Source organism: Alexandromys fortis, unplaced genomic scaffold (assembly GCF_014885135.2).
Source record: "Alexandromys fortis isolate MF-2015 unplaced genomic scaffold, M_Fortis_MF-2015_v1.1 scaffold_76, whole genome shotgun sequence".
Lineage (NCBI taxonomy): Eukaryota > Metazoa > Chordata > Mammalia > Rodentia > Cricetidae > Alexandromys > Alexandromys fortis.
The window spans coordinates 455884-467955 of NW_026067997.1; the positions used below are offsets into that span (position 1 = coordinate 455884).

The window sequence follows — 12072 nt, forward strand, 5'->3', positions numbered from 1 at the left end:
AAGCGGCTTCCTGCTTAATCTTTCCTTGGAGCAATGAGGATCTCTATCCTGGTAGGCATGTGTGTTTGCATCAGAAGGTCAAGGTTCCGAGATGGCAAGCAAACACTGTTATCATAAAGATACGGGGGTGGGAACTGGAAGAAAAGCGACATTCCTACACGTGGTTGTTAGAAAAGGTTACCACACATTTTACCCCCGGGTCAAGGAGATATTCTTTGAAGTTGCAAAAGTCTGGCTAGCCTCAGGAGAATGTCGCACTGCTGGTATTGCACGTAACTTGGAAGGTTAGAAGAAGCATCTGTTTTGAGGGGGTAAACGAAGCAACAAACTAGAAACTGAATGTTACTTATGTGGCAAGAGGAGAGATAGGACAGTTGCAACATTAGAGGAGAGAAGAAAATGGAGCTGGCAGACTAAAGGAGAACATAGCTAGTAGTTGCTTTTATTTTATTTTGGATCCCTGGCTGAACTCAAACACCATGGAGGGGAGGAAATCTTGACCTTCTGAGCCTCCTATTTCCACAGTGCTGGGTGTCTACACAGTATGTACCACCCTGTGGAGTTGATATGGTGCTGGGGCTCAAACTGAGCATTCTATCAAGCAACCTATACCCCCAGCTGTTAACTTCTATGAATTTTGTTATATGGAGGTTTCTGATGACACCTGCATTTGTTTATGAAACGGACACCTTTCAGATAATCACCATTTAAATCTTTCAGTGTTTTCCCTCACAGTCAAACCTCCTTGTTCAAATTCCTTTAGGGGTCTCAGGCTGGGCCATCTTAAAATTGATTGAGAACAAGTGTGTTTCAATAACAAGGTTCTGAGAAATTAGTTTTTTTTTCTAAGTTTACATAGTCTTTTTATGCACAAATTCAAGGCTGTGGGAAAATATGGGGCTCTCCTTAGTGCTTTTAAGACTATAAGGAAGTTTGAGAGGACTTTCCTGGTTAAAAGGCAGGGCAGGTGAGGTGTGGTGGGGAGGGGTAAGGTGGGGTTCTTTGGGTTTGTAGGGGGGTGCTAGGTGTCATTCTTTACCTTACAGCAATTTTGCTGCTGAGACTTACATACTGACTTGAACACGGAGTTTAAGAAAGACTGCTATATAGGATGTTAAAAATTCCACATGATAGGCCATTCTGAGATGATGGATGGGTTTGTGGGAGAGATATTCTTGATGGCAATGAACACAATTTATTCTGAGTCAGATCTATGTGTGTGGTTTTCCAAAGTATCTAATTCAGTCAACTACCCAAGCCTCTTCAAAGGCAGTTGCCTCTGATGCTGCTTCTGCCTCCAGAGGCTCCATCAAGTGGGTCTAGCTATTCCTGTGCTTTTGTCCCTAAACCATCAGATATGGTTAGCTTCCGGTCTTGCACATTGGTGGCTGCTCCCCGACTCACCTATTCCCAGATTGGAGACACGCTATTACAATTTAGCCCCAATCCGTTGTCTCTGTAGAGCCAAGAAATCCGAGTGAGTGAGTGAATGAATAAAATCAGATTGACTGTGGCGCAGGGAAAGAGAAAGAGATGAGAGATAAGAAAAGTACGATGGTAAGAACCGTAGGAATCTCTGCAATGAAAATATCTTGTGTAGAATAAACTTATGTCGCTTTCTGGACCACAGATTTTCAGAACTTTTCCCCGTAGTTCTTGAGGGACCCAGAAGAAATTTTGGAATTTGCTCACCAAATTGAGAATTCATTAATAATGGTCACAACAATAAGCATCAAGCCAGTTGGAGCCTGGAAATATACAAGGGCACTGGACGAAGGATGAGTTATAATGCGTACTTTCACAGTAACAGGCTTTATAAGGTACCAAGTTAGTCTTCATCTTCTTTCTTTCATGCCCCCATCCTGCCAACCCTCCATCCACCATGCTTCCTTCGTTTTTCTCTCTTCAATACACTCATGCATGCTCAGGCATGTTCCACCCTCACTCATACACAAGCTCCAGCCGGGGTGGCTGGCTTTTACAGTAAGAGTTCGACTTGAAAGAAGCTCAAGTGGAATGCCACCATGCATACATCAACTGAAGGATCTCGCGGCTGTGTAGCATAGGCAAAGAAATTGATTTAGCATAGGGACTTAGAGCTTTTCAAGTCAGCCTGACCCAGCCTGGAATCCAGCTGCCCCATTGACTGTGCATGTCCTTGGGTTAGTTAATTAAGGCAAACCACATGCCTTCCTATTAAAATGGGGATAATGTGATCTCTGAGCTTGATGGTGAAGATTAAATGATAGTACGCATATAAAAACCTTTGGCTAGTGCTTAGGCTAGAGCAAGTACTCAATAAATATTGTAATTAGCATAGTTCTGGAAACATCTCCAACTGCTCACATCATTGCGAAGTGATAAAGCAAAGGACATTCCAATATCCTACCCAATTAAGCAGATAAGCATTCAAACAATAATTTAATTTGTTTGCGTCCGGGGTTGTTTGTGTCTCGTTCAAATCACATTTGGTAAAACATATCTGTGGCCTAGCAAAATAGCTTCTAGACTTCAGTCTTGGAACCAATAAGGAATTAGCAGACTTTGGCCTGTGATGGAGTCTAAAGTGGTAACCCCATGGGGTTGGCATTGCTTCCTTGCTTTTCGTGAGACACAGCCCCATCTCACCAGTGGTACCAAAGCAGAACATGGTACAGGCAGTTGGTTCACCTCTTTCACAGCCATGTCTTCACTTAATCCACTCACAGATGTTTTAAAGATTGCCAATACAGGACAATGAACTGTCACAGGGACGCGCTCTCTGGCTTATAAAAGAGAATACCTTCCTTTCTTCATTCATTTAATTTTCTATTGTAAATTAGTAAAGCATCCTATTCTTCGACCTTAACCAAAGCAGCGTGCACGGTGTGGTTCAGGAGACAGGAGTTCTGGCCACTGCCTTCCTTGAGAACAGACAGGCTCTCACCTCACTTTCCTCCCCCGTAAAGGGGACCTCACATTGCTTAGCCATCAGCCCCTGTGCAGTTCTCATTTGATTTGATATCCTCGTATTATTTAATATTAGAGGACTTCTCCACAAGAACTAATAGGCCATAACTGATATGTCCAGAGAAGAGAAAGTGAGGTATCTAAGTAATGGGTATGAAGGACTCTGGAAAGCATAGAAAATGTTTCAATGAATGTTATTCTGTAGATTGTATAGTAAGAAAAAAAAAAGGAAAGTGGGGTTCTTGAATATTAATCTTTATATTCTGTCTATTTAAATTGGCTTCCTAGCTGACGGGCTGCAATAGAAGAGGGACTTGAATGTGTTAGGCAAGAGCTGCTGAGAGCTGGCAGGATGTGCAGGGTTTACACCACGGAGCCAAGTTAGCAATATGGAGTCACCATTTGGGTTCAAGATAAAAATAAATATATGGGGAAGAAAACTGCATGAATAGTAAAAGAGCACTTACAAAATTACATAGACTTCATATGAAGACAAAACCCGAGCCTCATCCTGATGACTACCTTGGGCGTATATCTTAAATAGTTTACATGTTTAACCCAGACCTCTGCATTTTCTTCTTGCAATCTCTTCTTTAACAGTTTAAGTACCCTTACCCATAAGCCCTTTTAGTTCTTGTTGCTTTATGGATACCCTTGATTTTGTGTAGAGATGTTAAGGGGTTTTGTTGTTGTTGTTTTTGGTGGTGGTGGTGGTGGTGGTGGTGTGTGTTTGTGTGTGTGTATGTATGTGCTTGTGTTTGGGAAAGGGTCTCCTGTGTAAACCAGGTTGACTTCAAACACTACGTAACCAAGGCAGACCACAAATTCATGGTGGTGGCTCTGTCTCGGACAGCTTCCCAGTTGTGTGTGATCATTATCACACCTGGAAAGATATTATTAAGATTAACATACTGCAGTTATTACAGAATATGTTCTTAAAGATAACTTAAAAAATGGAAAATATTTTTTTTTCCTTTGAAAAAGCAAAGAAGATTAACAAAGGGCACACAAACATAGTGCATGTCTATTTCTGTGGAAAAATTATCTGGAGGCTTTGTGTGTATCAGGTACTCTCCACCCGCCTGAACTGGTCCCTGTAATGAGCCATTATTATCCCGTCTCCCCACACAGGCATAGAATTGAGACTCCTGGGGATCCAGCGGTTGTCTTGACTCTTCCAGGAGAGTGGCTAAAGCAAGGTGTAGGATGAAGCCCGGGCTTGCCAGCTCAAGATCATACTCACCTCAACCTTTCTCACTGTCCCCACCCCAGAATTTCATGGATAGGCAGAAGGAAATGTTGGACAATTTCTTAGTTCTAATGCTTAGATATTAAGAGAAAATTAACTTTTGAGTTCAGTTAACACCCTGAGTTACTAAAACGTTATAACCATCTTCTCACATAAACTTAAAGAAATCAAATTTCAATGAATGGAAATAGTTGAGGGTAAAAGACAAAAACGTATTTGAAATGTGGGAGGAAAAACAAAGAGTTGTGAAGAAATACTGGGAAGAGGTGCTGGGGAGATTCCCAGTGGGTAACGTGCATGGGGCTTATGTGGCACAAACTTGAGCGCCTGAGTTTGAACCCTCAGCATTTGTTTAACAGCTGGCTGTGCTGTTGTACTTCTGTAGCCCAGTACTGGGGGTAGGCCTATCAGATCCTGGGGGTCGCTGGCTTGCCAGACGGGCTGAAACAGTGTGCTGTGGCCTCAGGAAGACACTCTGCCTCAAGAAGTCAGGTGGATAGTCATAGAGGAAGATGACAGAAGCTGAACCCTGGCCTCCATGCATGCATTTACAGGGGAGAGCTCTTTATGTGCCCATGTCCACACAATATACATATGGCACACACAAAATCATAAATACATGCGTGTGTATGTATGTATATAAACACATACTTATATAAAGCAATACTTATCTAAGTTTTTACTTGAGTCAATGGAGACCAATCAAATAAAATTAAGCAAAATTTTAATTTTTTTTTTTTTTTTTTTTTTTTTTTTTTTTTTTGTCTAAAATGGATCTGGCCGAGAACACGCCAGTAGCACCCACTGCGGGTCAGAGCTCTTTGAACTCTATGCCAAGTTGGCAATGGTGTGACTAAATTGGACAGCCTGGAAATGTGGTGTAAGTGATTGACAGGATCACCTTGAATTTGACCCTCAAAGCAAGTTTGACACCATTTAAACTTCTATCTTTATCTCGTCTCTGAAAATGGCATTTAGAGTTTCTTAAGGGCTTGCTTAGCCCCCACAACTCTAAGTTGAATATACATATAATGTACAGCATACATAGGAGAATTTTTAGTAATTATATGCCTGTTGTCTTGAGAGAGAGAGAGAGAGAGGGAGGGGCGTGGGGGGAAAGAGGAATTTATTCTCTTTGTTCCCGATGTGGGTCCTGGGATTAAGGTTTGATGACAAGAATTTAACCTTCCTAGCCATCTCCCCAACCCTATCATCTGTGTTTTTAAATACTAGTTCTTGCTACAACTTCTTTTTAAAATAAAGTCCAGAGAATTATAAGAATTGATTATGTTTTTGTTGTTGTTTTTCAGATAAAGTTCTGCCTGTTGGGTAGCTTCATCTCCCACACACTGTTAGGTGACCAGCACACCATTGATTACTATGAATTTTTTCCCCCTCAAACCCAGAGGCCATTTGCCTCATTTTCTAGCTGAGTGATGTCCTGCTTTTCAGTGGAGGAATGAATTGGTATTCAGGTCTGAAGTCTTTGTTTTGTGATCCTCAATCAGCCTCCTGCCGAAATCCTCAAATTGGTGACTTTTGCCTTGATAGGATTTTGGTGACCTTGTTCAACTTGTAGAGGAGAAAAATTATACTTGGAAAGAAAGACACATATTTCCACTCAGAACTTGAGGACTCTCCCTTTTCCACACTGAGTAGGACTCCCGACATCCTACTTCAGCCCTCCATTTCCTGCTTGCCATCTCTGAGCTTCAGTGCCCTTTCTCCCATTCCAGACGATAGTCCGTTACCTCACACTGTGGGAGAGAGTGCAGAATTCGGCAGATCAAAGGTGTTACCTATGACCTGGCGTGGTAAGCCCCTAAAACAAGCTATCTGTTATCATGCTAACTGGTTATTGATTATATTTTACAAATACCCTGTTCCCCCAGAACAAACCTTTTATCAGTGGGGATTTTGAATGACCTGTATCAATAATTCCACACACCTACTATAAAGATAAAGATATATTGCTTAAAAATACTCTTAGCAAACCAAGTACACATATGTACGAGTATATGCATATAAGCACACAGGGTCTTTAAAAGGTGGGCATCGGTCCCAGGACTTTGCACATTCTAGGTGAGGGCACAGACACTGAGCTACAATCCAGACAATTGTTTTTAGAGATAGGAACCCACTACACAGCTCTGGCCAACCTTGAACTCTAAATCTTTCTTTCCCAGCCTCCAGAGTGCTGGAGGGACACACAAGCACCCAGCTACACACACTAACATTTCGAAGATGTGGTGTTATAGAAAAAGGAAGAAAAATATCTTCATTACTCTAAAACCATGCTATGTGGTTTATCGCACGTTTCCATAGATGTATAACCATGGCTCAAAGGAAAATCTGAGCACGGCTTAGCTATGGAATCTGCTGTGCCTGTGCCCAGGGTGGGCCCGAGATTCAGGATATGGATGGAGAGCTGCCATCGGACCTATTGAGTAGTAGTTGCTTGAACTTGGAGATCATCAGTTAAGCAGAGCTGATGCTTTAAGTCAAGGTGTTCATGATGCCCTTCCCCTTTTCAATGTTATTTTCTCTTAAACTGATGTATACCCTCAGACTTAATAAGGCGGGAAAGCAAGCAGGGAAGACTAGATGGGCAAGACCAATGAACTCTGCACTTGAGTAAAGAAGCCAATTCCAAAGATCAGTTTGATCAATAGGAAGATAATTCTTAATCAAAGGTTCATTGGGAACTGCTAAGACTTTCTATAGTGTTCGGGTTTTCTTTTTTAAGGACCAGGTTCGTCCAGGTGCTATCTCATTTGGACTTTAATGTGTCTTAACATTCCTCCAAGGGCTATTACAGCCTACCACACATCACTGTATCCCATTTAACTCTCAAACCACAGAAAAGCTGGCTACAGCATCAAACAAGACTATTAAAAATACCACAAGGGAACCTTAGAGCAGGAATTCCAGGCACAAGCAACTTGCCTTGGGACAAATAGAGGTTGTAAAGCATTTGACCAACTCTGGACTGGGGTTTAGGAAAATTTCAGAGTCTGAAAAGATTGTCCTTACGGGCTGCGTGTTGGTTCCTAGGGCTGGTTCCCTGTGGTTACACAGGTTAGTTGAAAGATGAGCGTAAACACTGGCTTTTCCACCCTTATAGTCTTTTCTCTCTCTCTCCCCCATCTCCTTTCCTTCCTTCCTTCTTTCCTTTCTTCAGCTTCTTTTTTTTTTTAAATCCAATTTGGAACCAAGACCATCTACAATTCAGAATAACCTGGCAATGTTATTATTTCTTATTGCTGGCCTTTGCAAGTGAAAAATAGATTCACAACCAAGATTTAAATTTGAATTAGAATGTCTTCACTGTCATCTGGGTAATTTCTTTTCAAAGTCTTCAGACTAAAATAACACACACATGCACACATAAACACATGTATACATATGAAATGTGCACAGGCACTTGCACATGTGTGTGCACGTGTGGAATTTTCTCAGAATCTCTGCTATGCTCTGCATAACCATGTATTTTTCCAAGAGATTTCTGGAGCATGGGATATGAGCTTTTTCCTGGCCATTCAGAAGTTTTTCTTAATAGGACACACTCCAGTTTATAATATTCTATTCAGTCCTACTAAAACTTCATTCACACATTTTTCCTTGGACCTACCCTTAATCATGGTTCTAAAGACAGGGATAATGCCTATCTGGGGATATCATTGCATCCCAAGAACTTTGTATAGTGCCAGATGCCTGAAGAACTCCCAAGAAATTTTTTGTTTACAAATTATCTTCTGGTTGTTAAGTAGACCAGGTGTGAATATCTAACCCCAAAGCAGGCAGTCATCAGTAGTGAAGGAACCCTTATTTCTATCACAACAATAGAAAGTTACCTAATTACAGTAATACATTTATAGGCTTTAACTGCAATTGTCAATGGGAAATTACACTAAAGTAATTGGTGGCAAGAATTACAAAATCATCATCATCATCATCATCATCATCATCATATAGATGGCTTGAAGTAAAATTTGGACTAGAGGAGCTTTAGCAAGCTATGAACCAACTAGAGCAATGAGAAAACGGATTGCATAGGCATAGGGCCTGTCCAGGGAAAAGCAAAGAGTTCATGTACACCAACAAGCAAGAGATGGAAGTCTGAGAGAGAGAGAGAGACTGTGTTCCCTGGAAGCACAAGATGAAGTTTGGCCTCACTTGAGCTTTGATGGCTTTGCAAGGCTTTACAGCTTGGCCCACCTGTATCCATTTGAGCATGGCTGTGTTTTGCTTTACTTATTTCTGGTAACCAGCCTGATCAAGTTAGGGTGCTGCCATGTGCTGATGAGGGAGCGCTGTGATTTTTCACGTGAGGAAAAGATGCTAACTTATTGTCAATAGCTTGAGAATCTGGAATATGTTTCTGGAGCCCTTAGGGTATTTCTAGGAAGAGTCATGGAACAGATTTGATTAAAAAAAATGGCACCATGTTGTCCTATACAGGCCGGTTCAAAATATGGTCGATCAAACGAAGTATGGTTACATATGTATACTACATCATAGGGCACACTATCCCATTACTACAGGTAAATCACACATAAGAATTGCATAGGTTTAGCTCTAAAAGATCTGAATTTGGCTTTTATTGGTGACCTCAAGTGTGCTTACTGTTAGTGTGTGTGTGTGGGGAGGGAAATGGGGAGAGAGAGAGATTTCACTGGAGACCATCCAAAACTCAACAATAGCCTGATCGCTGAGCTATTTGTCAGAAATGAAATCCATTTTTTTTTTTTTGTATTTGTAGTGTTTTCTGTTTGGGAGCAGAATGATCCAGGCTATCCCCCTTTATGCTTAGCTTCTCTGGTGATTAAGGCTGGACACCATTTCTAACTGAGATAAGGAGATGTTAGCGAAATACAGAGGAACATTAACACATCACTGAGAGAAGCTGTCGTGAGAAATGAAGAGGTGACGAAGGGGGTGATGTTTATTACTCAATGATCCATTGACCAAGACATTTTGGGCTTGGAGCAGGCAGAAAACTAGGGCAGGAATGTATGTGAAACCATTCACTTCAGGACCATGAACCACGGGGAAAGAAAACGCAGAGACTAGGGCCCTGTGGTACCTTCCAGGGCATGTACCCAATTCCTTGGAGACCTTCCCCCAGTCCCTCCTTAACTCCTAAACGTTCCCAGAAGCATCACCAGCCTGAGGGGACAGTTGTTTTGAACATAGATTCTCTGGAGGAGGTTTGATATCAAAACTATTCCAGTGGGATTAGAGGGCTATTGCTGGAGTACCTGGACCAGAGCCTATAAGCCAGTCAAACAAAACCCCTTTTAATATACACATTCAATCAACCAGTTCTATTCCTCTTGACAACCCCGGCTAATACACACAAGTTTACAGAATAACCACTGTGGGAATGGCCCTCAGTTCTTTTCTTTCATAAAGTGGACTTAATAATTCTGCCTACTTCCTAAGCTTGCTGTGAGAATGAGAACCACGTGGGTCAGGTTTTAGCATGCTACTTTAGGGACTTATTATTTCTAGGGTGAGCAGGTAAGGACAGAGCATCAAAGGACAGAACTATGGGAAAGGGGAGAGGGTGAAAAAATGAAAAGGAAAGAAATGCATTTCTATTAGTTTTAGCCTTTTCTTTTTCACTTACTATAACCCAGGCCCATGCCTATGGTATGATTTTGACCTCTCCTAATGACACTTGGAAACAACCGTATACATATATATGTATATATCTTGAATATACATCTTAAAATCTGTTTTTATTAACTTAGTAGTAGTTTGCTCAAAACATGTTTACACTTCCTTAGAGTTGAACTTTTTCCCTAGAAATGAGTAAGATCAAGGCTACAGAAAGTTAAACCAGTCATTCCTGAAACCATTTGTTTATTTCCCGTTCTTTTTACTGCTTTGAGTAGCTATTTGACGGAATTACCTCAATTGACTGGAGATTTTGAAATGTGTTAACCCAGCTGTAGGCCATGAGGAAAATAGAGCCCTTAGTGTTCTTGGTGGGGTTTCTTTCCAAGTTTCTCCCCACAACACAAACCACTTCCTCTCACTTGAAAGAATTCTGCTTTTCTCATTAGTCTCACAGTCCGGGGTTCGGTGTTGACTACCGAGGCGACTCTTGGTCCAAGACCATGCAACAACGCAACAGAACCGGCCCACCACATGAAAGGAAGGCGTTATTGGGACCATCTTCCCCTCTTGAGCAAAGGACGAGGAAAAGAGGTGGGGGGAGGACTATGGAAGAAGGTGTGAGAAAGCCTCTGGGGTTCTATTCCTTCACGGGGAAGAGGACAGAGAGAGGCAGCCTCAGCCCAAATCAGAACTGGAAAATGGATGATAAAAAAAAAAAAGTCCAATTGACTTGACACTCGTCACGGCAACACTGTGCACCTGGCACAGAGCTGCTCCACTGTCAGATCACTGACATGCTTCCCCAGTGTTTCCACGGCACGGGATAAATTGTCTTCTCACCCACGGGCCAGGAATTGTTGGGGAGGGGGGAAGGCCAGCTCTTGCTGACCACTGTAAGGCTACTGTCCTTTTGCAGGACCGTGTGAGTTATTTAAAACATTAGCCAGCGAAATGAATATAGCAAGGACATAGCTTCTCATATTTTCCTCATTCTCATCCTGTGGACTGACCACGCGAAGAGGACCATCCATCATCTCTTTCTCTTGGCTCATTTTTCTCTCTCAAAGGGGCGAAGAGGTGCATCTTCATCCCAATTTCCTGGCGCTGTAGGGGGAGAATGTTTGCTGTGCCTGTTTCTACATGTTTTTGTTTTTACACGCTACTGAGTCATTCCAAGGAGTCCTGTAAAGACTGACGTAAGAGCCAGCAGCCTGCCTTCACTTCCAGTCCACGGAACACTTTGAGGTCAGACATGACGTTGATTCCGCACCTTATAATGATGATGACACAACTAAGGAGTGGATATAGTATGGGCCTTGGGGGAATACAGCCCCCAAACACTCTGTGGGGTATTCTCAGCCATGTAATGCTGGAGTTAGGCCCAGGGCTATGAAGCACACAATTCTAGAGAATAGGCTGTTGGGGAAGAGCTTGCCTTTTAGGTACCCCGTCACCCCAAGGTACAATGCAGTAAACTTCTAGATAAGGAAGCACGAAGAAAGGCGTGAAAAACAGGATTGGGAGACATGATGAGTGGATGGAGAAGTCCAGTACTGACTAAGTGAGACAGGAACCAGAGGGGAGATATATGATTGGAGAGGGGCCTTAAGTGTGCTCTACCAAGGAGGTTAGATTTTTCTCTGTGTCTGACAGAGCCACTCTTGGCAGATTCGAGTGTGGAAACACATGCACGCTCTTCAAGTCGGTCTATGATTTTTATTTTCAAGACATGAACTAGGCTGTAAAAGAGCCCTAGCTGTCCTGGAACTAGCTCCATAGACAAGGCTGGCCTCGAACTCACAGAGATCCGCCAGACTCTGTCTCCCAAGTGTTTGGATTAAAGGTGTGCCCCACCACCCAGTCAGAGTTAAGTTTTCAGTGAGAAGGATTTAGGTGTAGCACAGAAAACAACACGAAGAAGAGAGAATCAGAAACCAGACTTGAAGGATGTCTTTCTCTAGTTGTGGGATCGGTCGCAAGAAATACAGCTCATGGCAAAATGTATATGCATGCTTCAATGCACATGCAGTGAGGATTTTACAGATTGTTTATCCTTGATGTTTTAGATGTGGCTGTGTACACTTCTATTTTCTATTCAGTTTGTATTTTTCTGAGAGATAAAATGTTAGCTCTACCTGTTGGAAAAATTATACCTCAGGAATGACTGCAGCAATTCTGGGGAGAAGCAGTGAGTTTGGGAGCTGGGGATGCCCTAGAATGCTACAGAGAAAACCACAGATATGAGAAAT

General features: G+C 42.2%; 1 protein-coding gene across 6 annotated transcripts in view; it reads right to left on the reverse strand.

The window, feature by feature from the left end:
• Pde4d (phosphodiesterase 4D) overlaps positions 1-12072 on the reverse strand; it is a 1097876-nt gene that overhangs the window by 141601 nt on the left and 944203 nt on the right. The window lies entirely within an intron of this gene.